Source organism: Papilio xuthus, unplaced genomic scaffold (assembly GCF_000836235.2).
Source record: "Papilio xuthus unplaced genomic scaffold, Pxut_1.1 DF826938.1, whole genome shotgun sequence".
In the NCBI taxonomy this organism is placed as follows: domain Eukaryota; kingdom Metazoa; phylum Arthropoda; class Insecta; order Lepidoptera; family Papilionidae; genus Papilio; species Papilio xuthus.
In genome coordinates this window covers 4,909,918-4,937,755 of record NW_013531711.1, presented here as the reverse complement: position 1 = coordinate 4,937,755, position 27,838 = coordinate 4,909,918, and the positions used below count along the sequence as shown (strand labels likewise).

The following is a 27,838-nucleotide window of genomic DNA, read 5'->3' as shown; positions in this document are numbered from 1 at the left end:
GCCTTGTAGAAAATTTCTCACGAGGCAACAGTACAAGACATAATATACTATATCATACTATGTCTTTATTTTAAAGAATATTTGTAATTTAAAAAAAGACAGATTGTGTTATTGACGATTGCTCTAAGCTTACATTTACATCATTATTATATTATTTGTTCGCTGTAAGTTGTACTTTAAATAAATAAAATAAAAACAATCCGTGAAATACCTAATTGTTCACAATCACAGATTAATGACAAAAAAGTTAGCAAGATTTCAAAATGTTACAGTACAATTGCAATTCATCATCAGCTCACTATTCGTCCCCACCGAGGTGCACTGAGCCTACCCTAAGTTACGGGTGACTAGGCCATAGTCAAGGTTGGTTGACTCCACACATATCTTTGAATTTCTTCTCAGATATGTGCAGGTTGCATGCATGTTTTCCTTCACCGTAAGAACGTCGGATAAATGTACATATGTAAATCGTAAATTGAAAAACACATTGGTACATGCCGGGATTCGAATCCAGGACCTGCAGATTGCAAGTCAAGTGTTTGACCACTGAGCCACCGACGCTCTTATTGCAGTTATGACTCATTTAAACTTTTATATTTTATTGAGATCATTATAACAAATGAATATACGCTTCTAAGTAACTAAACAGTATACGTTTGTTCCCGGGTGGCGTTCAATGCACCGCAATATAGTACGTCGATGCGCGTTAACCAGATTTCTCCGGAAAGCCTTTTATAATATCTGTTCGACGCGACGACGCCTTTGCTAATGCGATTATAACTGCATCTACACTATAGTTATCTATAGCTGTAGCGACTCTGTTAACTGACACTCAGCTTTTACACGACGCAAACTCGACGTCGCTACGAAATGGCGCAACAATTAAATTAAAATTTTGCGATACACCGATCCAATTTGTCAATGTCATAAGCGACATTCTGTTGTTTTTGATAGCTAAAAATTTTAACGTAACGTGGATTTTCGATCAATAGTTTAAATTGTGAATATTCACATTTTGTATTTGAATAAGTTTTTGTGGTAGATTAGTGTTGAATACTTATAAAAACTATTATTTTCTATGTAATCTAGTACAAAAGTGACTCGCCTTGTCAATTGAACTTGAGTAGAAATGAAATTACAATGAGAATATAATCTTTCAAATTAAGTAAGAGATATAAGCAACTGATGTATTATATTATACATAACTTCGTAAGAGTCCAATAATGTTCATTTCACCTTAATATGTCAGTTAAAATTGCACATATTAATATCTTTCAAAGTTAATCGCTGCGTTGCAATGTTGACCTTTTAAAATATCACCCTCGGTCGGTTTTTGCAAGCTGATTTAAATGCGTTCATATTGCGTTACGAGCTCACTAAAGTCTTGACCTTATTTACAAATTACTGTATTAATCAGACGTATATTTACATAACAATATGTGATCTTTTAACATGGAAAATTGACTTTTAAATACAATTTATCTGTGCGCTTTAAACCAATTACGTAAAGATAGATTGGCAGTTACAAGAATATTCAGACTTCGAGTGTAAATACGTACTATGGGCTAATGAAATGTCCAATCAACTATGGAAAAGTTGGCATTATGAAACATTTTGTTTACGTCTATAATTTCTTCATATATCTTAATCTCTTAATACTTGTATTTTGAAGTAAGTCAGTAAGTGGGAAGTATTATTTATATATAATATCAATTTTTTTCCATCGTATAATTTAAGATTAAGGTATTTAGTACCGTTTTTTTGGTTTAGTTAGTTGCTACATTTACTCGATTGGTATTTAACTAGCATCAAATGGAGAGTATAAGATATTTAAGTTATTTTGAGGACGAAATGTCGTCTGTATTTAGTGACGCTATTTGTGTCGACACCGTTGCTCGGCGCAACTGTTACGTCCAAGACAATTTATTTATTTTATTTTTAATTTCAATCTTTGTTTTTACAATTAACTGATAAATTCGGCCAGTTACATTAATGAAATGATATGTAAATACAAATAGACATAATCCGTGTTGAACTTATAGTTCGAAGTAACATTAGATGTTGCAATTTTATTCGTTTTCTAGTTTGTAATGCGGGGAGAGATTTCGCTTTCTACAGGAAACGCGGGTACGTTAGCATTGACAGGTTGCCAATGTTTGCCCGCATGTCGCTTGCAACGAAAGCATAGCAATGTTATATTGTTGTGCAAACTGCAGGCTAGCCTATTGATAATATAAATAGATTTGTAAGCGAAATCGTACACCCAACTAGAATATGCATAAAAACAACGAATTTTGTGTCTGACCATAATTTAAATTACACCATCGTTGAAAATGACGCAGCAAATATTTAATTTTGTTTACTTATAATTTGCAGCTATAAGTTACTTTTTATCGTTAATGTAAGAAAGCGCATGTTATATTGTTGGCCAGAAATATATCACTATAAAATGCCGACTTTTTCTCGTCTGTCTGAAGCTGAATTGAATTTAAGTATCTTTTTCAAGACTGCAGTATCGTTCGCAAAGTTTAAAGTAAGAGAAGATTGCTTTAAACTCGTTAACTACATGTACCATCTGTTAGTCTACGTTTTATACGAGGAACATGTCTTTACGGTTTACAATTTGTTAGGAAATTCGATTCATTTTTATTCATTGAAAATGATAACACCACGCTATTACATATAAAACACCAAAGTAAGAAATCTCGTGTTAAACATAAAAGACAATTTCAATACAATCTTATTGCTTATTACCATCTTTTTTCATAAAAGCTCTTTTGTATACAAAAATTAAGATGACGTGGTAAACAAATTTAAAGTCATCTTAATTTCAAGCAACAGCGGGATTTAAGATTACGAACACAAATTGATTTTTTAAGCGGATAAAGCGAATAATTATGCAAACGTGAGACATAGTCGGAGGCGGGCTTAAGCCGCGAGATTAGAGGGAATGAGGGTCTATCAAAGAGGAGCAAAATGGGGACATCCCTATTTCGGTTAATATATAATGAGAGCTTCATTTCGAGACCGTGTTTACATTAATTTACTGAATGTATAAACGTTTCCCGAGTTTACTTCGTGACTTATTTTACCTTCCTTTGAAGATATTACGCAAAATGTAATTTAATATTTAGGCTTTTGTTGTAATTAAAATATGACTATTATCTTACTATTTTACTAATATTATAAACGCGAATCTTTAGATGGATGGATTTTATTGTAGGGTATCTCTGGAACAACAGATCTTGGTGAAATTTATCATAAATGTAAAACATAGTCTGAAAGAACAATTAGGCTATAACTAGTTTATCATACACAGATCGAAAAGCAGAATTTAATATTTACGCCTTGTGTAACAGTGGTTCACAAAATAAAAATGAATAACTATAAATTAGAGATGAAATAGACGTCGCAGTAAAATATAACGAATGATTGAAATAAAATCTAACCGATATAGAGATTCAATCAAAGATAGAAAGAACTTTATCATTATTTCATAAAATTGACATCTATCAATTCTCGGAAATTGAATTGAAAAGTCGTGCACAAAGAGACAGAGAAAATTGGCTATTTTCTATTTCAAATAGTATAAAAGTGTTTTATTAAATAGGAAACATGATACTTTAGCATATAGAAATGAATATACTTTCATTTAAAGATGATTTAATTCGAAATATGAATTAGACATATATATATTCCCGCTATTTCGTTTTTCTCTCCTTTAATGAAATAAAATAAAATTTCAATATAAATTGTTGTAAAAGATAAAAAAAAATCTGAAAATAGGTCCACAGAAGAAAAGTTTATTAAGTAATTATTAACTATATAAAATTCTCTTTCAACTCTTTAGAAAGCTTCTGTAGAGATTTAAATGTTTAAAGAGGAACCGTCTAGTTCCTTTCTAGAGGATCAGGGGATTAATTCACATTTATTTTAAGAGAATTGTCTAGTTTATTTTTTTGTATTTATATCATTAGTTTTGTATTTGATTAATATTTTGAGTTTTCCAACCAACATTCAAATTAAAGCGCTTCTTGTTTATTATCCTCTCCTTTTAACGTGCCCGTGCCATACAAAATTATCAACTGGGCTATAATATAAAAAAAAAACTGTTAAATATACGCGTAAAGTACGGAGCAGACGTGTAGTACACGATGCGGGTTGATTGCAACAATTTGTCTGTGCCAGTCGCCAGCCGCTGCCGTTAAAGCCATAGCGATGCTTAGCCACGGTTTACTGTATCTAGGGTTGCCCGATTTGATAAAATACAACATCACGACAAAACTATCGATGCCAAAGTATAACAAATATAGAAAAGAAGACTGTGCGTTTCCACTAATAAATGTCGACAATGTTTGTCATCACTCTTATTTTTTTTATATAATAAAAAAGCAGATATATTTTTATCAATATGCTTTTTGCAATGATTACGAATTTGTCGATTTAGCGAAGCGAAGTTTTCTGTATGACTTTGAATTTCTAAGTAAGACATCATATTATATGGAATCCAAAAGACGCAAAGTACAATGCTTGTTAAATTAGGGGGAAAGAAGTCCATTGAAAGTAAAGCAAGGAGAAGACGGATAATTGGACTCTCGACGAATGACTAACGCTGTAATGCTCTTTTCAATTGCTCTGCCTTTATATTTTAGAAGAACAGAATAGGGAATTTGCATATTGACGTTAACAAAAAATAATACATTACAAAAACATAAAACATTGATTTATTTAAGAAATAATACTCCTACTGAAATCAGTTAGATGTCACTTGACCGTGTAATTAATTATTAACACTTCAAGAACAATTCATAAAAGGTGATCTGAATTGCACTACGTAGGAGTTTAACTATGTAATACGGTTATCAATCAAATATAGCACTTATATCCGTATAAACAAGGATTACATTGTGTTGCCTAGAGATGTTATAGTTGTAAATGGTAGTCTGGAACATGCTTTCAGCATTTCAGGCGCATTTTATTGATGCAATAAGCAGTGAAAGGCGATTGGCTGACGGTCGCAGCAAGTTATCTGACGCGAGATTCAATAAGTAAAACAAGATTACTTGTAACAGTCAGTTTTAGCAAAGCCTGAGCGGGTATAACCTCTTATTTCAAGTCCTCTGTTTACCAACATAATTATTATTATTATTGTAAATAGGGTAATAACGTAAGCGATACAGCAGATGAAGGGTAAATACCCTTCATCTGCTGTATCGCGTAAAACTATGATACATTTCGTATTTGTCGTTAATATAATATATTCATGAAAAATATCACCTTAAATTAACAATTAGCACAAATGAAGACAAGGGTTATTCGTCCAAAGATTAATAAAAAAAATCATAAATGCAAAACCAAATTTAAATTTCAAAGAATACAAAATGAAGCTATACGCGAAACAAAATGCACATTCTGTATATTTTTCTTCATAAATATTAAAATTTAAACTAATATTCGTAGTTCTTAACTTTCTTTGGGCTCTTATTAAAATTTCCTCTAAAGCTCGACTTACGACGGAGCTTCGCAAGCTTTCCAAACTGCGGTCCACTCGACTGCATCCATTTTGCATCTCAAAACATGGCGCCCACCCTATTATCCTTTATTAGAAGCGAGCCCGTAGATTTTTATTCTCATTTTAAATAATAGCCTAAACTTTGTATTGAAATTCGCCGCATGTTTTTTTTATAGTCTACCACGATTAAAACGTTCATTTTATTGCCAGCGCGTGATACATTTCATGAAAAAGTTTCAATTTTTTTTTTCTTTGCAAGTGATTTTGTATCATGAGAATAGTTACAATGGGGCCAACGAAATGTGTTGCAGATGTATAAAACACATTTGCAAAACACATGTCATTACTAGAAACTAGGTTAGGCCTTTGTAATCTGCACCATGTTTGTTACAAGACAACTAAATTATACAGAATAATTATTTCAGGAATACATCCTTCCAATTCATGATTTTCTCACTTCTTCACCAGTCTTTCCCAAAGTGGGCGATAACGCCCCCTTGTGGGCGCTGCAGGTCTCAAGTTGCGGGTTATAGTAAAAGTTTCGTTTAGAATTCTCCGTTAATATATAGGTCACAATAATTAATTAATTTAAATATGTGAAAATATAGGGGCGCTAAAATAATATTTATTCTCAAAGTGGGCAGTAGACAAAATAAGTTTGGGAACCACTAATCTAAACGATAGTAGAGTTTAAAAATAATACGAACATTTTATATTTTTTAATCTATTTAGATTAAAATACTTTTTCAACGTCTACATTAATCTTAATAACGTATAAAATAATTAATATTTTCCGACATCCCGAGTTTAGCAATATCATATTTCGGTAACAATGTTAAATTGACAAGATATATACATTAGCAGAGGCAAAGACGAGATCAAAAGTAGACGCTTCCTGCTTTAAATCAAACTTGTAACAGTTGGTGGTAGGGTAACCACACTAAAATATTATTAAGGAATGTCCCACAAACATAATAAATCTACGTTGATATTCTTTTATGTACATATAAGAATGCCAAGCCATATAGACGTTTAATTAAAAATATATTTCAATTTATCTCTATTTTCGATGCAATGCCAAAAGTAAATTTATGTATAGGGTGAACTTTAAATATTTCGCTTCTTTGTCAGTCTAGATTAATGTATTTAACAAAATTTGTGGACACCCCACTTATGTGCTGAGAACGTTATAAATCAAATTGGACTAACAAAAAATTAATTAATTAGATAGTTATTTTAATAGAATACTTAACTTCAAAATTAACGCGATCTCTTACACAATAAAATAGTTTCGTTTTAAGATGTATATCAATTGCTGTTTTAATAAGACAACAGATTCCCAGGCATATGGCGATTCCTAAAATAAATATGCACATTCATAAATTACTACTCTTTTAACTGTCATTTTCATTTATTACGGATAAAGTCTGAAAGTTACTATGTTAAGCCCAAGTTTTAGGAATCCACAATTTTAAATATATTACAATTTATTGAACAGAAAGAAAAGACTTCATAGGGAGGGATTCACTTCGTCTGACTCGAGACTAGAAAAATTTACGATTAAAAATATGTTTCGCAGATACAAAAGGTAGGGGTGAATCCACCCCGTTGCGGTAAATGCATCAAGGCTTCACAGTACATAAATTGCCGCGCCCCATTGCACCGGCTAAATGTCTTCGCTTTCTAAGACGTAAGACGAATGAAGGGATTAAGCCGTCTTTGTTCCGGTTACCTTGTCTGAGTCGCATTAGAACAATTTTATTATTCATTATCATACAAACTTACTAATAACATTTGTAGAAAATAGCAATCAGCTTCATACACAAATCAGGCAAAAAACATTTTTAGATTTTATTGCAAAAGTTCAATCATGAAGTCCCGAAAGCTGAATAGTGTACTCGAAAGTATTTGAGGTTTTTGTATTATTCGTTGATTGTTTTTGAAAAAAATAAATTATTCTGCTACTGAAATTACTATAAAAACATTCTATTGCCTTTAAGCCTCACTAATTTTCACAAAGGGTTCATAAGCTGTGTATACGTTCATATATTCAAACGCCCCTGTTCACTTCTTAGAGAGAATAGAAAAACACTTTACAGCCATTTCCTGAACAAGATGTGCTGGAAAGGGATTCATTATCTACCCTCGACAAATCCCCGCTTTTCTTGACGGTTACATGGACTTGTTCAAATATAAATTGAATAGAGAAAACTTTAATGGTATATTTCGGTTGAATTAGAAATTCTTCCTAAACTATATTTTGTAGTTTTGTTTTTTTTTTTCTTCTTGTTACAACCTCTTATTTCTAAAACTATAGTTTATTAAGCATCGTGTTATTTTAGGTAATTGTGACATCACTTCAACAGCTCAACTAAACGTACTCGAATATATTGTAGTGTTTTTATTAATGTTAGGTTCTCCCTCTATACAAAGGGTTGCTAAGTGCCAGACCTCTCAGACGTCATGAGCGACGGCTTTAAATGTCTGTTCCATAGGGACTTTGACCTTATATGTAGAGAAAGATTGACGTAGTCTTACCGTAATGATGTTTTGTTTTATAAAACAGATTTATTTTTAACAAGATGACACGACTCTGGATAGTGTTTGTTATAGATGAAAATAATCAGGATCTATGAAAAATAAATACATTTAAAACTGTGCTTTTTATCGACTTTGCCAACGTAGTTACATTTTTATAGCGTCGTAAAGTTAAAGTATTGCACCGAGTTCACTATAACAACGTAATACGGTGTCCCTACTACGGATATTCTTGGATTTAAACTTCTATGAAGTAATCAATGTAAGTTTCCAATCACTAAAAGCGATAAGTATTGATGACTTAAGATTTGTTAAAGGATTACTACTTTTAAGCGAAGTCTTACTTCGACTAAAGTTTAACTAAAGTCGTACTATAATCTATTAGCAGTATTAGAAACTTCACTGGCAGTATTCGTCTTGAGACAACGATCATCAAAAATATAGTTTAAATATCAGTGTAAAATAACACTACGATGATACTCTAAATATAATTCTGTAATGTAAAAATAATGCAATAGGTATGATGTGTAAGCGCGTCTCACTCAACGACAATATTTACACAAACATGTCCTGTTGATCGAAGCCAACCGATTACGAAGCATTCAAAAATTACGCAATGATAAATATTTGTTATACATTTTTAAACATGGATTAAATAATTTGAATATTGAACTATTTTTCTTTAGATAGAAACACCATTATATAAATATTTTACAAAGTATTCAAAAATAGTAATAGGGCTACATAAATGTTCATAAATAGTATATGTAGTATAGTATATGATTCATGTATCGTGTAAAAGAAAGAAAAATAATCTTTCTTTTTAACATATTGAGTTTATTTGTAAATAATTTGCCGTCTGACGCAAGCTTCTTCTAAAGAATTCAATATAAATTCTCACATTTATTACCAGTATTCAATGCGCATAAATATCGTAAGCTAACAGCGTATGACTACAAGTTGCATATCGTTGTTATCAATCATTTATTCGAAGCGGTGCTCGTTTAAAATGCTGGATAGATTGGACCGGATTCCACAGAGCTGCGGCGCATGCATAACAATGCGAATGAAGGAATCGTCTCCGATCCCAATTGTGACATTCGAAAAATGCATCTATTCGATTTTTATTCGAGTTTTTATTCGACAAGTGAAAGATCGTTGGCATTGCACCAAGGGATATTGCGACCAGGTATCTATTATGAAGCTCACTCTTTATAAATTTGAGAAACAAAAGAAATAGGATTAAATGTGCGTTCACAACTAATTGAACATTGTCAATCATCAGGTTACTGATGATACAGATATATGAAATTCACAGTTATCTACGGATATGAAAATGAACGGATAAGTTACAGGAAAAAGAAGACGATTTTGTGGTACAAGGATTCGTGTCCTAAATCAATATCAAAAGAGAAGACAAATATAAGAGTCAATAAGATAGAAACATGTAAATGCTTTACGAAAGACCACCTGTTATCGACAGATTGTTAACATATAAAATGGAATATAGTCAGCGAATAAAGTCTGATGTATAAATAAAGCTAAATTTAGCTACTTATAAATAGTAAGTAAATTTATGGTCAGCATGGCGCTGGTCCCGAATGAATTGGCCCAAAAATATTTGTCTGTCGCTCGCTAGTGATTCTGGCTGAATGCCAGTGGGATCACTTTCGCCAAAGCTAAAGCAGATAAAATATTATAGGGCAGTCTGGATTGGGAAGCTATGCTATGAGTCAGACGTACGAGGCTATGCGAAGTTTGTAGCTTAATAACGAGTCTTATCAGATAGCGTTAAGATCGAGGTCACAATGAGATTGTTTAATCTATTTTACTTGTTCAAAATATAAGAACTTAGCATCTCTTATACTTTTAACCAATTATCTGTTTTTAAATCGTATCGAAACCAGTAGTTTCTACTTATATTTATGGAACTTGTTTACTACCACTTTTACTTACATCTGATCATATCTAGACCGGCTGCGCAACCTACGACTGAGTTGCTTGATTTTAGACGTTAAACTAGACTGAATAAAAGGATTTATCGTTGTGAAAATGTATGAAAATAAATGAATGATGAACTGTTACCGTTTAAATGCAACTTTTTTATAGGAAGCAGATACTTAAAATTAGGGTAATCTTGTACCGAATTAAAGTCATCTATCGAGCTCTTTCGTTTAAAGACTCCGGCAGTCTTTTCCACTTATGTACCTTACTACTTACTAAGAAGATAGATTCTTATAATGCGAATAAAATGGAAGCATGGATATTTGTTTAAAGGTATCTCGAGAACGACTAAATGAGCCACGGTGAAATTTAACATAGATGTGGAAAATAGTCTGAAAGAACACATTGGCTACCAATTTAGTTTTTTTTAATCCCGCACTTACGGAGTCGCGGGAGACAGCTAGTGATATCATAAATCCTTTCCACGACCCAACTTTGCGTCCAGTAAATAAGGAACAACAAAAACAAAAGAAACACTATAAATCGAAGTCTGTTAAAGTTGGATCGCCACATTGATTTGAACTGTACCGTTGTACGTCTAAATCAAGGTAGTAAAGCCTATGTTACTAGCAGTGAATGACCAGAAGCATGGTACGCTAGCACCACGTTTATTGTGTAATTCACGCTTGCTTGTGAATTACGTTGACAAATGTTGACGGAAGTTGTGTAAACATGCTCGACAATGGTTGTATATTGTTCTAAGCTTGTGTATTTTTGGTATTAACGACCGAAATTGAAATGTTAACATGTGAATCTAATATTTATTAAGAAATATAAACATTTTGATTACTTTATAATTTGTTCAAAAACCTTGACATTAAACGGACATTCAGGTAAATTGGAAACCATAGTCGTCAAAACATCATTGGTTTTCTACTCTATGACCTTATTAATTCTTTATCACCTAACCTACAAACTTTAGTAGTTACCCTTTGATTTTTTCTTAAATGTTGGCAAGATACAGTCATAAACCTAACCGTTAGTAGACAACCTAGTTACCGAGACCGTAAATCTAAATAAAAATAGTCCGGTAATATATTCTGACAAAAACAAAAGACGACCGTCAAAAAAATAAAGGGGTAACACACAGGCGGTCTCCTTGTTCCATATCTGAGACGTAAGGAAACATCAATTAGTTATATCTCGCCGCAGAACAAGTGTCATATGTCAGAGACACCGCTCTGACCTTGTCACATATATCAAACAAGTATTTATGTTTGGCAAAACCGTTCAGATGCCAGAACATGATTTTAAGGGTCGCCATAAACGGACTGCTTCTTGCGATCAGTCCACTGCCAGAAATATTTATTCGAACGTTATACGAACATTTATAGTAACCCCTGCTTGATTCTTCTCCTACTTTCTTCAAGGCTGGCAATGCAAACCGCCGTGGCGACTAAAGTGTTGATCATAATTCAAATGAGGCGTTATGCAGATTAAAAAGGACTATTTTAAAGCAATGTTTTCGACAATGTTCATTGATTTAACCTCTGATATTGAATACTTATGTTTATATCAGATTCGTTTGTAAATGACACAATACATCTACTATCATGGTTTTAAAAATAAACAGTTATTTTACTATTTACATTGCATTCTGTGAAATGATAACTAGGTATACAATGTGTACGTACATTTGCCCGTATTTATCGTCAGGTCATTGACATACAAGTTCAATATTGAAGATAAAATCGACGGAAAGGAATCTATAGTATTAGTGTAATATAAAAGGTAATACAAATAATAAGTCGAGATATTAAAATCGTTAATTGCATTAAAAATCTCCTGAGCATTTGCTATCATTTGATAGTTTACTAGTAACTTTGATTGTAATGTATACATAACCTAATCGCGTGGATTTTAAAATAAAATGTGATATAAATTCGTATTGTAATCATATAATTTTTTTTCACATTTTACTGGATAATGCGTCGGTGGCTCAGGTGTCAAGCGCTTGACTTCCAATCTGCAGGCCGTGGGTTTGAATCCCGCCATGTACCAATGTGTTTTGCGATTTCCGATTTACATATGTAGATTTATCCGACGATCTTACGGTGAAGGAAAACATCGTGATGCAACCTGCACGTATCTGAGAAGAAATTTAAATATATTTGTGAAGTCAACCAACCCGCACTTGGCCAGCGTGGTTGACTATGGCCTAATCACCCTTAACTTAGGGTAGGCTCCGAGCCCCTCGGTGGAGACGTATAGTGAGCTGATGATGATGACTGATTAATGCCGTATGGTAAGACGTATAAAGCTAGATTTTTTTTTCTTGATACTCTCAATATCACGTTGCTTGTATAGTTCCACATATATGCTAACTATAAAAGAACTTGTTTAATCAAAATAAATAAGTAATTTAATATAGAATTTAACAAAGATATAAAATCTTTATATATACACATTTACATACTTATTATATTATGTAAAGATAAACAGTGGTTGTTCTTTACATAAATTGTGGTATTCATAATATACATTTAAGATTAACGCATCTTCAAAGATCACAGGTAAACAAAATTCTTACGACGCATTAAATGTAAACCGAAGAGTTGATGGTAGGGGTAGTAAGATGATAGTCAAGTGTTGACGCTACGCTTGGCATTGTAGAGCCCTACACGCCACGCTCTGTTTCAAACGTGCCAAAACACGAATGCAAAAACTACGCAGCCAGATGAATACTTGCAAATTATTACAGTTTTGAAAACGAAAAGATGTTACCTCTATTATCTATTAAAGTAACATAGACTTTGGTTTTGAAGCTTAACGGAATTTTAATTAATGCTTTACTATTGTTATAATTAGTTAAGGGTAGTGCAATTAGTAGTGAGATGGGTTTGGTTATTTTGCATAACTTCTATGTTCAGTTACATTTTCTATAATTATTTATTCCGAATTCTAAGAAAGCGTACACATTTATATTAAATTTTATAGTAACAATAGTAATCATTACTTTTAAAGAAGCGTGTTTATGCTAAGGGTAGAATTGACGCAATGCTTATATTTTATTTGCAACGCCTAAAGGGTTGCAAGCCATTGCAAATATGAGTAACTCGTAGGGGACTTAAAAGCCACAAGATGATGACAGGGGGCAAGCGGAATAGTCCTCGGGCCCATAATAAATAAGGACGCCGGTTAGAACCCACCATCATTGTTGTTTCCTTAACGGTCTGTCTTATGACCCTCTTAATTAATTTGAAACTTTCTGAGGTCTCCTGTGGCGTACAATTTGAATAATTGCACGGATAGGGCGTTGAAGCTTAATTTTAATTGCAAATATTTATGTTAAACGAGCCTCCTGGCGAAGTTTTCCTCTCGGTCATATTGCAAAATATAGCTGCAGAGAACAAAATATCAACAGAAAAAATGGATCGCTCAATTAAATACATTTTATATTATGACTTACTCAATTTCGCAAAAAATGATGATTACCTGAAAACAAAAAATCTTTTTAATGACATTGTTCTTTTTTTCTAGTAAATAACGTATGAAAGATCGCAAAAATCAAATACCAAAGTTATAAATAATAAGTGTTTAATACACGGCACGTTTAAGCAATCTATTTTACTTCACGCCAGACTGACTGTCTGTCCGGCGGCAGAGCTTGCATGAGTAACAGGATGGAATAGATAAGAAAGTAAGATATAAGGCAGGCATTTATAAAATGAATGGAATAGTTGTCAAACTTTACGATAACGGCACGTTAAAATCGAGTGAAAATTACTTATTTTTTTTCTTATTTAAAACAAACAATAAATTAAGACAGGAAATATCTTTTTCAGCACTTCGAAACATTGACCCAACTATCTTCAAACTAAAGTGAATAGTTTAAAAGTCAAAATATATCCTTTTTGTATTTTTGGTTTATAAATAAAACAGGTTTCAAAATGTCATATCCACAAAGTCTAGAATGTTGACTGAAAAATCAAAGCAAACTCAGTAAATGTAAAATTCATTGCGCTATCCAAGGCGCTATGCAAGTTTTATTCCAGGCATCTCTCCCGCATTCCCTGTCCGATGAAAGGATAAGCTCAAGCGAAATGGGTGACAACTTACATTCCACAAAAGGACTGGATTACGTGGGACGGATACGTATCAGACTTGTAACAGCACGAGCGAAAACTTGTCACATCATGATGAACAATAAAACATTGCTAAACTGTTTTAAACACTATCATACCCGAGAACAACTGCTGACTAAGGGCAAATACAGACTGTTTTAAGCAATTGATACCGACAGAATTAAAGGTTGGGTAAAATAAACTGACCTCCACAGTAAACACAGACTGCAATATTTAGTCACAGCAAAAATAATGCCAAATATATAAAAAAACACTTACAAGCGTGTAAATGTTCGTATGTGTCGACCCTAAGAGCAACCTTTTGCGTATTTTATTATTACTTCTCAGTTTCACTTTCAAATTACACAAACATAAAAAGAGTGATCATATCCAAAAAGGAATAACTGATTTGACTGTCACTTAATATCTGGTCATATATGTGGTCATAGATAAATAAGCTTTTAAATTTAGTTATATTATTTGTTTATAGCGAGGAAATAAGTATTTACGAGCTGGAGAGAGCTAATATAACTCTAGGATATTTCTATTGATAACATGTGGTGCTGACAGATAAATCTTGTCGCATTCGAAATGACCAGAAGTGAAACATTAACGGTAACATTTATATTTAGTAGCTAAAACAAAATATAAATATAAATGAAAAATTACGTTTAAACATTTAAGCACTTGTTTAAAATAAATTATTATTATTTTGTATTTTTATGTTTTATTTAGTATAATCACAAATTTTATGTGGAATTTATGTCTGAATTTTATTATACGGTTTAATTCCAATTCATCCAATTGGAATTCTACATTGGATACTACATTTTATAAGTATAGTTCATATCAAATAAAATGTATGTTCTATATTTCTACTGTAAATACAGAGCGGCATTCTAATGCAGACACGGTACGCAAAGATAAACGCAGTGAGTGATCGTAAAACTACTTCACTTACTTGATAAGAGAACGGTGGTAAGCATATAGCTATGCTGTTTCATCTAGCGAAGCGGAATACAGCAAATACGTAAAACGAAAGCGCAACGCATATTGTGAACTCAACCAAACTCTATAAAGATTTTATGGCACGCGCCTTTATCCGTCACTGTCGGGTAACTAAACAAATGACTCTATCGGGAACACCGTTGGACACTATAGACCTTATTTCAATGAGAAAAAGACGATTTTTGTGATTCACGTTTTAAATCAAAGATGAGAGAGCGTGCGACTTGCGCGCATTCACGCAACGAATGTACTACTGACTACTGTTGGCTTGCAAATATGAACTCGCAAAGGTGTAATGCCAACGCCCGGATGGCTGTGATCGAGTCGCGCTGTCGCGTATTTACGCTTAATTTGCATAATAATTAATTTACACGGACTTATCGGTGTTCTTTTACAACCGAGAAATGTGCACGTGTTCCAGGCCTTACTAAAAACTCTTAGTGAAACTTAATTAACTTAAGTAACTTAAATCTTGAAATTTTGATAGTATAATAATCTGACTAACTTTGCCTCTATGACACCCCGGGAAAGAATACGAGCCGAATGAGACATCACATTTCAAACTTGGTTAAGTTTTACAGAAGGCTACAAGAGATACAAGTGAAAAAATATCTGTTTTTCAGTCGGAAAATGGTCTTAGTAACTTCATATACAAACGTCAATAAAGCACATAGTCGCCATCAAACTCATTCATGTATGCCAGCAGGTGGCGCTGCACCCTTCCGATATGTGAAGTATCGAAGCATGACGACCGCAGACTGTATGGCTTTCGAATATATTACCGGAAACACCGGTGCTATATCTCATTACACATAGTAATTGTAGCAAGCGGCACGTGTTTATAAATTGTTGTAAAAATTATACGACAGCTGTAAATTCTTAATAATTAAATACCTCTGTAAATTATAATTGCCAAATTAAACTGTATACGGATGACCTAATGGTTACCTTACTAATGTTATAAAGAGAAAAAAATTGTTTGTGTGTACATGGAATAAGATCCGAAGATTCAGTGTCGTTTCTTTCTCTACATGTCTCTACATTAAACCAAATGCAAAAATATTTTAAAATTACTTTAAATTTTTTTAATCTGTAATTTTGTTCTCTCATTTATTATTCCAGCCAGTAACACATTATATTTTTACACAAAAAAGAAATTATAAAAACTTGTTCTTCCTCACGACTCAAACACAATACGGTGCATGTGCCCATTTTCGTACAGTTTAATGAAAAAAAAAACACATGGCGAATATGCAAACAAAATTGCCATGCGTGCCGCGAATAATACTTTGGAACAATGGATTGCAAAACACGGGGGCAACGCACCCGCGTTACATTATTGTAGACTCCGATATAAAAATACATTTTATATTACAATTTAACAATTAAAACGAGAGATTGAACGATCTAACGTACTAAAAGAAAACTTAATTAAAATTTAATAGCGGCATTTATTATCTTTTACATATAAAACGAAATACTTTAAGGTATTATAAAAATAGTCAACCGAAATATTATGTCGCATAGTCGTATCTATTCCGGGACGATGTAACGCCGCGCCAACATAACAGACATCTCAAAGAAGAATTTTGACAGAATTATGTTCGGTCGCTTGTAGACGATGACATGGTTGTAAAAAATGAAGAATGACTTCGATTATTATGACAGTTGACATTATAACGTTTATGATAAGAAATACCACTCATATTTTAATACAAATATTTATTTTTCTTTCGCACATAACGTACCATTTATACTATGAACTATATATAACGTAAATACAATTCTGCTTTAGTTACTATTTAAATTAGGTTACTCAACAAAAATTGAATTTACACCAAGAGTAAGTATAGTAAACAACGCACGAACCGTTCCATTCTAAGACCACAATATCTTATGAAACATATCGTCATCCCTTTCATTATCTTTGATAAAACAGAAATAACCATATGTTTAACCCACGGTCAATATACAATCACTGAATCTCTGTAATTTCGATTGCAAGCTCTAACCTAAATTGGAAAACAAACGAAATGTCAACAGAACCATAATAGTCATGCGACAGCCCGCAATAAATACTTAAGATTCTTGACACTATAAATGTTTATAGATTAAAATATTCTGCATAAGCTTGTAAATTAAATGTTGAAAGCACTTTTAACGCGGTAAAAATTTTATACGGCAACATAAAAAGGCAGCGTTCAGAGGAAAGTAAACAAATAAGGAGTTGTCTCAACGAGAATGTTTTACGGCTCGCTGTAAGATAAGGTAGCAACCGAGACAGCTGTTAGATTTACTAGCAGGCGGATTTTTAAGCATTAATGCTATATTTTGAATGCATTTTACATGTATATTTTAAGAGCCGTGGGCCTACCACGAATATTTGTGAGAATCGCTCTTGTTTAGTGTCAAAAGTTGTATTAAAATATATGCAGCTTTATCGTAAATTACACCCAAAACTTATATTTATTTTGACATAATGGACGATGAGTAACGATTGACACAAATATTCGTATTAGGCCATAGCAGTAATCGACGAGCATGCATACTTAGATGTATGAATTTGAAAAGGGCGGGAGATGTGCCATGTTCCAAATTTTATTACAATAACACATGAATAAAAACATCAATAGGTATATTATTGATACAGGTTTGTTTACCGCCAATCACCTTGAAGATTACTAGAGCGTCCCAAGCGCAGTTTGGCAACCGCGTTCGAGGTCGCCAAACTACGGCTGCCAATCGTATAAACGTATTATCTGCTAGTACGTTAGCTTCTTTTCGTACTTCTCTATCGAAGGGTAATTGGGTTGACTTGTGGGAATATAAAAATAATTCAAGTGCGGTAAAGTCAAATAGAACTAACTCCTCGGAATGATTAGATCACGTACGATTTGACATAGTTAGGGCTCGAATTACATAGTTATACTATGGTTATTCTAGAAGTATTCATAAGTAATAGGACTCTTTAAAAAAAATAAGTGAATAGCAATCATTAATTCATTTGTTCAACAATTGAAAAAAGTCGTTGAAAAAAGTATTTATTGGGTAAAAATATAGATAAAAACGAATTTTTAATTAATACGCGGGTTGGTCAGTATAATTTGAAGCATGACCTTACGAGCATCCAATTCATCTTTTTAGATGAATTGGATGCTCGTAAAGGATGCATTTGTAAGAATTTCAGAAGATTTACAAGAAACTAAAAATTCCACACAAGCGGCTAATAGCAAACGAATACTTCTGAGACGACAACGTTATTAGAATGTAACTGTCAAGTAATAAATTAAAGTGGAAGAAAAATAAAGTAAAATAAAAACGTTACGGGCCACTGCAGTCGGTTTACGTTCAACAATAGAGTGTGTTGATGTTCAGTAATGGAGGCGCTTGCCGCTCAGCGCTTGTAAAATAAACAACATTAATAACGACCCGAATAAAACAAACTTCGCGGATTGATTTATATGATGAAAATTTTTATAGCCTCAACTGAAATAAATAAATATATTGCATTGGTATTCGATCCTGTAATTTTTTAAGCACCGATTTAATCAGAAAATCCTTACTAATATTATAAATGAGAATGTTTGTATGGATGGATGTTTGTTTGAAGATATCTCCAAAACGACTGAACGCGATCTCTATGAAATTTGACATAGATCTAGAACATAGTATGGAAGAACATACAGACTATTATTTAGGGTTTTTTATTAATTATTATTATCTGTTATTTTCACTAACACAAACATAGAAATGTTGTTTATTTACAACTAAACTTTTAAACTCTTGAATTTGAAATTTTGCAAGACATTCACGGCGGTTACAAACTTTGAAGTCAGTTGGGAGTCTGAAGAATTTACATAAATTTTTATGTCTGGAATTTGGAGACATGTTTTTCTATATTTGTCTTTTGAAAAGTCAATCTAGATTAATTCATTAATGCAAGTAATATTTAAAAGAATTTCATAAAGTTTTTAATAAACTAAAGTATAATAATATATAATACATATCATTGACCACTGAGCAAGAGCCTTACATTTTTATATTAAGGGCAATCATTAACGCTTCTGCAAAAAAAACTAAACATGCAATATGTATGACTAAGCAATCACAATCTTTATAAAAATTAATTTCCCAATAGAGGCGCGTCACAAAACATCTGACCTACATTACGACGCAACAATGGTGAACGACCGAACGTGTAAACATGTTGGAAATCACACACTAGTTTCGTTTACAGCACTAAAATAACTCGCATCAGAATTTCCTCGTCGAGAGACGGTTGTTAATGTTAAAAAACAAAAGAAGTAAGTCCTACTTCTTCCGCGGTACAAATGTAGAACATCCAAGAGATATTAATAAGATGCAAGTGAATCGCTCGACCTATTTCCAAATGCCAATAAAATTGTTACCATCGAAATATATCTGCAGACTTATTCAGTACCTCCTTATAGCTCTACAACGGAACAATAAGTTATTAAATGAGACTAGATCGTACCTTTCAAATAATATAAATATTAGCTGTCGCCCGCGACTTCTCCGCGCGGGATTAATGAGTAGCCTATGTGTTCTTCCAGTATGTTCTACACCTGAACCAAATTTCATCGAGATCCGTTGAGCCATTTCGGAAATACCTTCAAACAAACATCCATCCATCTATCAATACATTCGTATTTATAATATTAGTAAGATTTGTTACAGTCTGTTTAATTTATTGCGGCTTATATTACTTTATTATTGCTAAAGGTTTGTCTCTTGTTTAAATTAAAAATTTAATAAATAAGACCTAATTAGAAATTTCCATACATTTGTAGTGCATATCATTTTAGTATAATATAATAAGACATCTAAGAACGCTATCGGCACACTAAAAGGGTAAATCCAAATACTTTTCTGGCCATTATCACAGCTAAGAGGATACCACTCAACTTCAAAACCGTTTTTTCTGTTTAAATATATAAATAGGAATATGTTAACCGAATGAGAATTTAAAAGACTTTAAAGCTCTAGTTATTCGGAGCAAAATACAATGAATGGAAATCTAACAGGGGAAGCATAGCCTGCGGGGAATGAAAAATGCCGCGTCGCTTCTTGTGAGGGGAAAATTATATACTCATCGCCTTACAAATAGATTGTAAAGGCTACGGGGGCGTGTGCGGAGACTACTCGTCAAACGAATACGTAGGGTTAGATCGCTGGAGGCTGTGGGGCTGCCGCAAAGAAAGTCTGACGTCACGAGAATCAAAATAAATATACGACTCGACATACGAAACCGTGAATTATTTCAATTGAATATATTCTCCGAATGGAAGTCCCTTATGCTATAGAAATATGTAAAAAACGTGCAATGTATTTACATATTTTGTAACACAAATAAAGTTATCTCTTTAAATTCTTTTAATATTTTCAGGATATTAAATAACGGATTTATTAAACTTAGAAGTTCTGAAATTTTAAAATTCTAAAGTATCATTATATGTATGACCAAATTTTTTCTATTTTTATTCAAAGAAAAACTCATTTTTAAACGTATCCTTTGGTCATATAGATATAGAGAATGTAAATATGGTCAAGAGAGCACAAAAACAATTTCGTTAAAATTTTAAAAAGTCGGGTCGCATCAAAAAAATGACCGTGTTGTATACAAGGGTCCAATGATACAATTTTCAGTAGTAGAATGTAGCAAGCGGATAGAGTTAATATTGAATGAAGGCATGGCCGGAGTTTGTCTCCCAATATGTTAACTGTCCGAGGGGAACTGGTCGAAATAAAAGTTTTATAGGAGAATTTAACCCAAGATGTGTGTAACGCAACATAAAATGAAGTTTTCGAACCCTTTTCTGCACTAACTTTTTAAGTTTTAAGAAATGAGTTCAGAGGAAATAGATGATTATAGTAATGGGAGGTTACTTACTAACTAAAAGGTAAGTATGTGGTGAAGGTGAAGAAAAGTAAAATATTAAAAGCAATCTTAACTAAATAAGGTAATATTATATATTATAGGACTATTAAAAACTATTTTAACAGTGGTAGAGCCCGCTTTAACATCTTCGCACGAATCGGCCCGGCTCGCCCGGTGAAATACCACGACCACACAGAAGACAGGCGTGAAGTGGAAGCAATTCCGCGTTTCGTCTGATGAGTGTGCGTCCCGGAGGCCAAAATTAGTCCTCTTTCCCTTCCCACCCTTTTTCTTATAAGGAAAGGATGGGAAGTGGAAGTGGACTTTCCGGATGAGAGGATGCATGGAAAGGGAAAATATTTTCTTTCGGTGCATCCTCTTCTCCGTCGATTAAAGGTAGGCAACGCATATGCAATTGCGTATGTCTATGGGCAACGGTCACTTCGCTGTTTTAGCGATTTCAGGTGGCTGCTCGCTCGTTTGCCACCTTGTGATATAAAAAAAATAAAAAAAACTATTTAAAGTGAAACGTATATCCGTTTATCACATGCGTTGGTGTTCAGTGTTGCCTGTTTTAGTTTGCACGCGACAAGAAAGTGGGGGCGTAAGGAATCCCGTCCAGTTAGATAATGGCTTAATAAAGCGAGTTAGCAACACATTGGATATGTAAGGAGGGTCCTGAATATTTAGTAGAAGATAATGATTAAGGAGGAAATGGTTCAACGGTGTCGGCAAAATAAACTTGTATTTTGTAACTTGTGTACAACATTTTTACTGTCTTATAATTTAAATAATAAATGTCGTGACGTGAATTTTGATAGTCTCGTGACGTGAGTTTGATCTAAACAAAAAGTAAATATTGTAGAAAAATCTTAGGACGTTAAAACTGTGCAAAGATCATGTCTAAAAATAATTTAATAAAATGCTTGTAATTATATTTTATCATTGATCATTTCAAAACAGAAAACTAAATACAAATAGACCGCGCGTAAGTTAATCAAATTAGTTCATCATTCGTATAGCACGGAAGAAATACATTTTAGAGCTTAATATGCAATATAAGACAACGGTCACGTAGAGAGACGACGCATAAATCAATTTAATGTTACGATTGAACGAAACCAAATGAACGAACGAACGGAACGGATGCAAAGCTCCTCCAACTTGAACGACTCGCAGTTCACAGTCAATGGACTCGTTAATAACAGAGATATGAAGTTAATAGATAAGACCGGTGCTTGACTAAATGAAGCGAAATAAAGACAAGTCACTTCTTGCAATAAAGTGACATAAGTTGACGTTTTAATGGAACTTCGCTCATCAATATTCTTAACATTTAAATAATTATATAATATAATAGGCACAAATTATACGGAATGGTATAACGTAGTTGTGATAATCAAAGTCGATTTCTCTAATCCAATTAAAATGTATTGTAAGGCCCGAATAAGACATGAAATAAATCTTACTGATATTATAAATGCGTCTGTTTGGACGGATGGCTAGACGGATGTTTGTTAGAAGATATCTCCAAAACAGCTGCATGGATCTCGCTAAAATTTAGCACAAATGTAGAACATAGTCTGGAAGAAGACATAGGCTACTAAGTTTTTTTTTTAATTCTTTGTGGACGGAGACGCGGGTGACAGCATGCAAAGTTAAAGTTATGTTGTATATACTTTGCACATCCTTAACTTCAGAGTGTGATAACACAATAAAATAACATATGTCCTGTCTAAAAGATTAGTTGTGAACTATGCTCTAAATAGGATTTGACCAGTTTTTACAGCAACAGCGACATAATTAATTCAACATCCGGAGCGCTTAAACAAAAGATATTGAACAAACTTTTTCATCTGTATTTATGTAAAAGTGTGTCGCGACATTTGTAAGTTACATAAAAATCAATTGAGCTGAGATTTTATGTAATTTTAATTTATAATTTTATATAATTGTATTTTTTATGAGTGCATTAAAATCATACATAAATAATATAAGTCAATTTAATATACATTTAATATACATATAATTACATCTTACTAATATTAAAAATGCGAATTTTTGGATGGATGGATGTTACATATTTTCGGAACAGCTTACCAGATCATTATGGGCACAGATGTAGAACATAGTCTGTAAGAACACGGAGGCTACATATTAGGTATTTTTTAATTCCGCGTTGACAGTCACGGGCGACAGCTAGTTACCATACGGAACAGGACACAGTTGAGATTAATAGTATTATCTTTAGATATTTTCGATGTCTATGCAAGATGTGAGATTGGGCACATCAATAGCTAAATAACTGACATATCCTTCCTCTTCATTATCCACATTTTAATTGAAGCCATTTGGTTTATGAGACTGGAATACACTAACAGATCAATTTAGAATTTTAGGTACCCACCATGTGGCTCGGAGCCATCTTAAGTTAGGGTGACTAACGCATAATCCCTAATTAACATTTAAACTGTACTTACATCCAAATATGAAATCATTAAAAATATTTAAATGTTTTAAGATGCTTTACAAAAAACACGCTGTGTTTAATTTTTTTTTAAGAAAACTAAGTATAAATTGATTCTTATTCTCAACACGTCGTGACTAGAAACATAAAGCCCTAAAATTTAGTAATCATACAAAGTAGAGGAGACAAGATACAGTTAATGTTGTAACGCAGAACTTCCTGCAACTACAACACCAGTGAACGTATTTTAGTCACTTTATTTAAGCAGAGCGTGTTCCCGACATTCGATAGGACTACTTGTGGCACTTCAAACCTGCTCAGACATTATAGCCCTCATTAACCGAATTTAAGCCATATTATTTACTCGTTAAAGATTATAATACCGTGTATTACATAAACAGTTACCATAACGTTAAAAATACACACTTTCCCCACCGGTTTATGGTCGAATTTACCTTGAAAATAATAATAAAAAACATTGAATTTACTAAAAGAGAAAATTGTGATACACTCTTGCGAACGCTACAATGTTGATAGCTTTGTTTTTGTTGCGTTTAAAATGGTTTCGGACGCGAAAGCACTTTTAAGTTGAGCAATATATTCTGTTCTTGCTGCCAGTAACAGCAAAAAATTCTAACTTTTTAAATTTAATATTAGTAGCGGTTAAATGAAGATGTATATAACAGGGTTATGTACTGTATATGTACTTTTAGTTGCCATTTAATTTATCTTATCACGTTTTAAGAATCATCATCATCATTTTAAGAATCAATTGTCCTAATGTTTAGGTTTGTGATAAAGCAGTACATTACCAAATGCAGTTCAATTAGGTTTATCGTACAAATGTTATCGAAATGTGTTTCCATGGCGCTTCAATGGTTATTTTATTTAAAGTAAAAAACTATTTAAAGAAAGGTGTCAAAGACTCGATAACATGCAATCATTCGGTTTGCGTCATATGACGATTTTCTTATTCTAATTTAACTCTAATTATGAATGATAATTAAATAGTTGTGCAATGATGTCAATCTAAAAAAATCTAAAACAATAAAAGAATATCAAGGAAATTTAAAAAAAAACGTTTATTTACCATTTTGAAAAATATAAAACTAACATCAATAAGACGTAGAGACAATGTATTTACTAAATTTAAGTGCCAAATGTTGTAAAGAAATATTTCTACAAAGAAAATAGACATAGGGCGATATCAAAATGTACGTTTTTTGCACAACGTTACGCCAGAAGAGAAAATGACGGAACAAAAGTCGGTCGAGCGTGGCGGTGAGTAGAAATCATGCGTGAAACAGCCTTTAGTAGATTTATCTACTACTATAGTAAACTGATTGTAGGGCACTGGACCTAATAGTAAGCGTCGATACTCGATGACTCGAGAACTGGTAATCGATTTATCGCCAGTTGTAAATCGTAGGCAAGGCGGAAGCTTGTCTATGATTTATTTCGCAAGTAGTGTATGGGAGATATTTATTTTTGGATTTAAAATGATAACAATTGATACTTTTTTTCTTTATTTTATTTTTATCTGTTCATATTCTTTTAGAAGTGTATTATACACTTAATCCTTTATCAACAAAATATTCGTCTATGAGCGACTTTTGAGCATATTCGTTTCGTAGTATCGTGTTCAAATAAACAACATAATTTGAGGAATGTAGCAAGTTTCGTCTAATAAAAACTTTGTTATTTCCACTTCGTATTAGCCTCTCCCTGCAGCGTATCTAAGAAATGTGACGTCCGATTAATGTCCCCGGTGGCTCGGAATCAACTACCGAATTTGGTGCCCGCATCGGATCGGGGTCGGTGACCTTCCACGCCGAGTACACTTACGGATCTATGACGTCGAATCCATTTGATTACTAGACTCTGATGTAACAAGTATCTTTGTTGATGTTTACTTTCATACATTAAGTGATTGTTATATAAGTGGTTTCAATATCTCACTATTATTTCAAAATTTATTTAATTGGAACAATATAGATCATTATCAAGCTTATAAATCACTCCGCCCTACCCGCCTGTTATGTTCAGTACACAAATATTATACAATAATATCCAGTAATTAACGTTAACAAATTTTATATATTATTTCTTACCATGTAGTAGCACCATATTTTTTTTAATTATAATTTTAAAAAAGTTACAATGACGACTAAAATTTCAAATCTTCGGTAGTTTTCAAGTCGAGTACAAAGTGGTTAAGATTGTTTAATTTTATGATTATTTTCTGACATGCTAATCTATACTTGCATTTTAATTAATCACAAACCGAAGTTATCAAGTAATACTACAGTTTATGCGGCAAAAAATCACAGATGCATTACTAAATCACCTGTGCCATTTTTCATACAAAGGCGATATTTGCATAGTCTTTGAAGCCGAGCATTGTGACTGGGGTATGTTCCTATTTCACGGTGACTCATTCCCTTTGTAGTTACAATGTGGCGGCCTAGTTGACACCGTCTGTAACACCTCGGAGCATTATGACAAAAGTGCGATGTTAATTTTCTTTTATCGTTTTTTGAAAAATCTTTTTCTTTTCTAGATTGATTCGAAATGCATTGTACCAGTAATTATACGTCCGGTCCGAGGTAAGATCTACTTAAATGTACATAAACACATTATGTTTGGATGAATTCGTATAATAATGCGCTAACAACGATTTGAATAAAATAGGTACGATTCACAAGCATTTAGATAAGAAATCAATCTAATAACGTATATCGTTAACACATGCGTGACAGTTACAGCGCTGGGAAATAATTGGACTCGTGTGAATCAAGCTTTATTTTATCAGCACTCAACGAGAGAAGTGGTATCTAGAGTTTGCAAGCAGCTTGCGTGTTAAAATTACCATAGTACCAGCAACCATACTTATATTGTTGAAATATTAGCAATATCTAACAATATATTTATTTTTTGGAACAAAATTAACACATTTATTAATTTTATTCATCTGATCTCATATCGACCTATTAGTTTCACTATATATAATTAAAAAAAGATATTTCATATTAATGTTTCTTCGAATAATAAAGTCATTTCATAACAATGACTGTAGACAACAGACGCATTAATTATTTTTAATTAATTAAAACAGCGCGAATGCTGGCAACCCTCGCTCTTAAATCGCAATTTAAAATCTCATAAACTACTAAATATTTAATATACGACACAAAAATAACCGTAAAGGACGAACGGAAAAACGTTAAGCGCGAATTGAAATTCCCGAAACGTTTTGCGAGATTGAAGAGGCTTTTATGGAAATGGAGTGCGCGTGCATTGGACGATAGGCGCCCACCCTGACGTATTACATCCAGGGTTTCCAGTAGAATTTAAGAAAAACCAGGACACTGCAGAAACGTGGCATTTACTCTACTCAAGACAAATAACCTTTCTAAAGGTGTAAAAAAAGTAGAAATCTCAGTTTAACTTCTTATTTTTTTTTAATTCGAATCGATGTATTGTAAAAATCTAACCTACAAAATAAAAAACTATTTAATATACTATTTCTTGGATCCTTGAATTCTTAATTTTATCCAAACGATATCTGGTCGTGGCGTAGTTTGATACACTATGCATTGGAATTAGTTCTAGATTGTATCGTAGTTTATTAATGAACGGCTATATCCTTGCTTCGGAGAGTGTCTCTGGTTGTAGCATAAACAATACTCCAGTGCTCTGTAGTTGGGATAGCGAGACAGTTTATGGCTTAACCCTATCGCTGCCTTATCCATGATCCAGTAATCGTAAGTTACTCCAAACTTTGAATGGATAAGGTAACAAAGCAAATTGGAGAGACTACTAAGCCAGACGTTACTTAGCTGTAATCTCTTGATTATAAAATGTACTGTTAGGAAGAAAGTCCGAAAATGTGCCATTATATTGATGCAACACTAGCCCTACTAAAATGTCGACGTATGTGTCCCTTCACGATTCATTCTGACACTGGACTTTGTAACGAAAGCACGTCATTCGCGCCAAAGGATTCTAATTAATACCGTCTAACTTTTAGAACTCTTTTTAAAGTACTTACTTACTTCGTTGGAACTATACACCTAGTAGTACAATAGAACTCTAACCTTGAAGAAATATTCTTTTAGGTTACTGCTTACATTGCTACGTTACAAAAATATATTAATATAAAAATTACATTAATATTTTCTACACAATTCTTGTATTTAGAATCTTGTTAATATATAAGACGTATCTATAATATGTTGCATCAATTACTATAGTACTATTTACCATCCGGAATGTCCCAAAAAGAAACAACTCTGGTGGAAATTGCGTTTACACCGCCGTTTTAAACATTCATGCCTCCGCCTGCA

General features: G+C 32.9%; 1 protein-coding gene across 9 annotated transcripts in view; it reads right to left on the bottom strand.

The window, feature by feature from the left end:
- spri (Src homology 2 domain-containing protein sprint) overlaps window positions 1-27,838 on the bottom strand; it is a 173,362-nt gene that overhangs the window by 30,456 nt on the left and 115,068 nt on the right. The window contains exon 1 of one of the 9 annotated variants that reach the window (XM_013317447.1): window positions 13,464-13,486. The exons of the other annotated variants lie outside the window; for them this stretch is intronic. The gene's annotated coding sequence lies outside the window, so the exon portion shown is untranslated. Of the gene's footprint in view, window positions 1-13,463; window positions 13,487-27,838 lie in introns of those variants that run through there. 9 annotated transcript variants of the gene reach the window in all.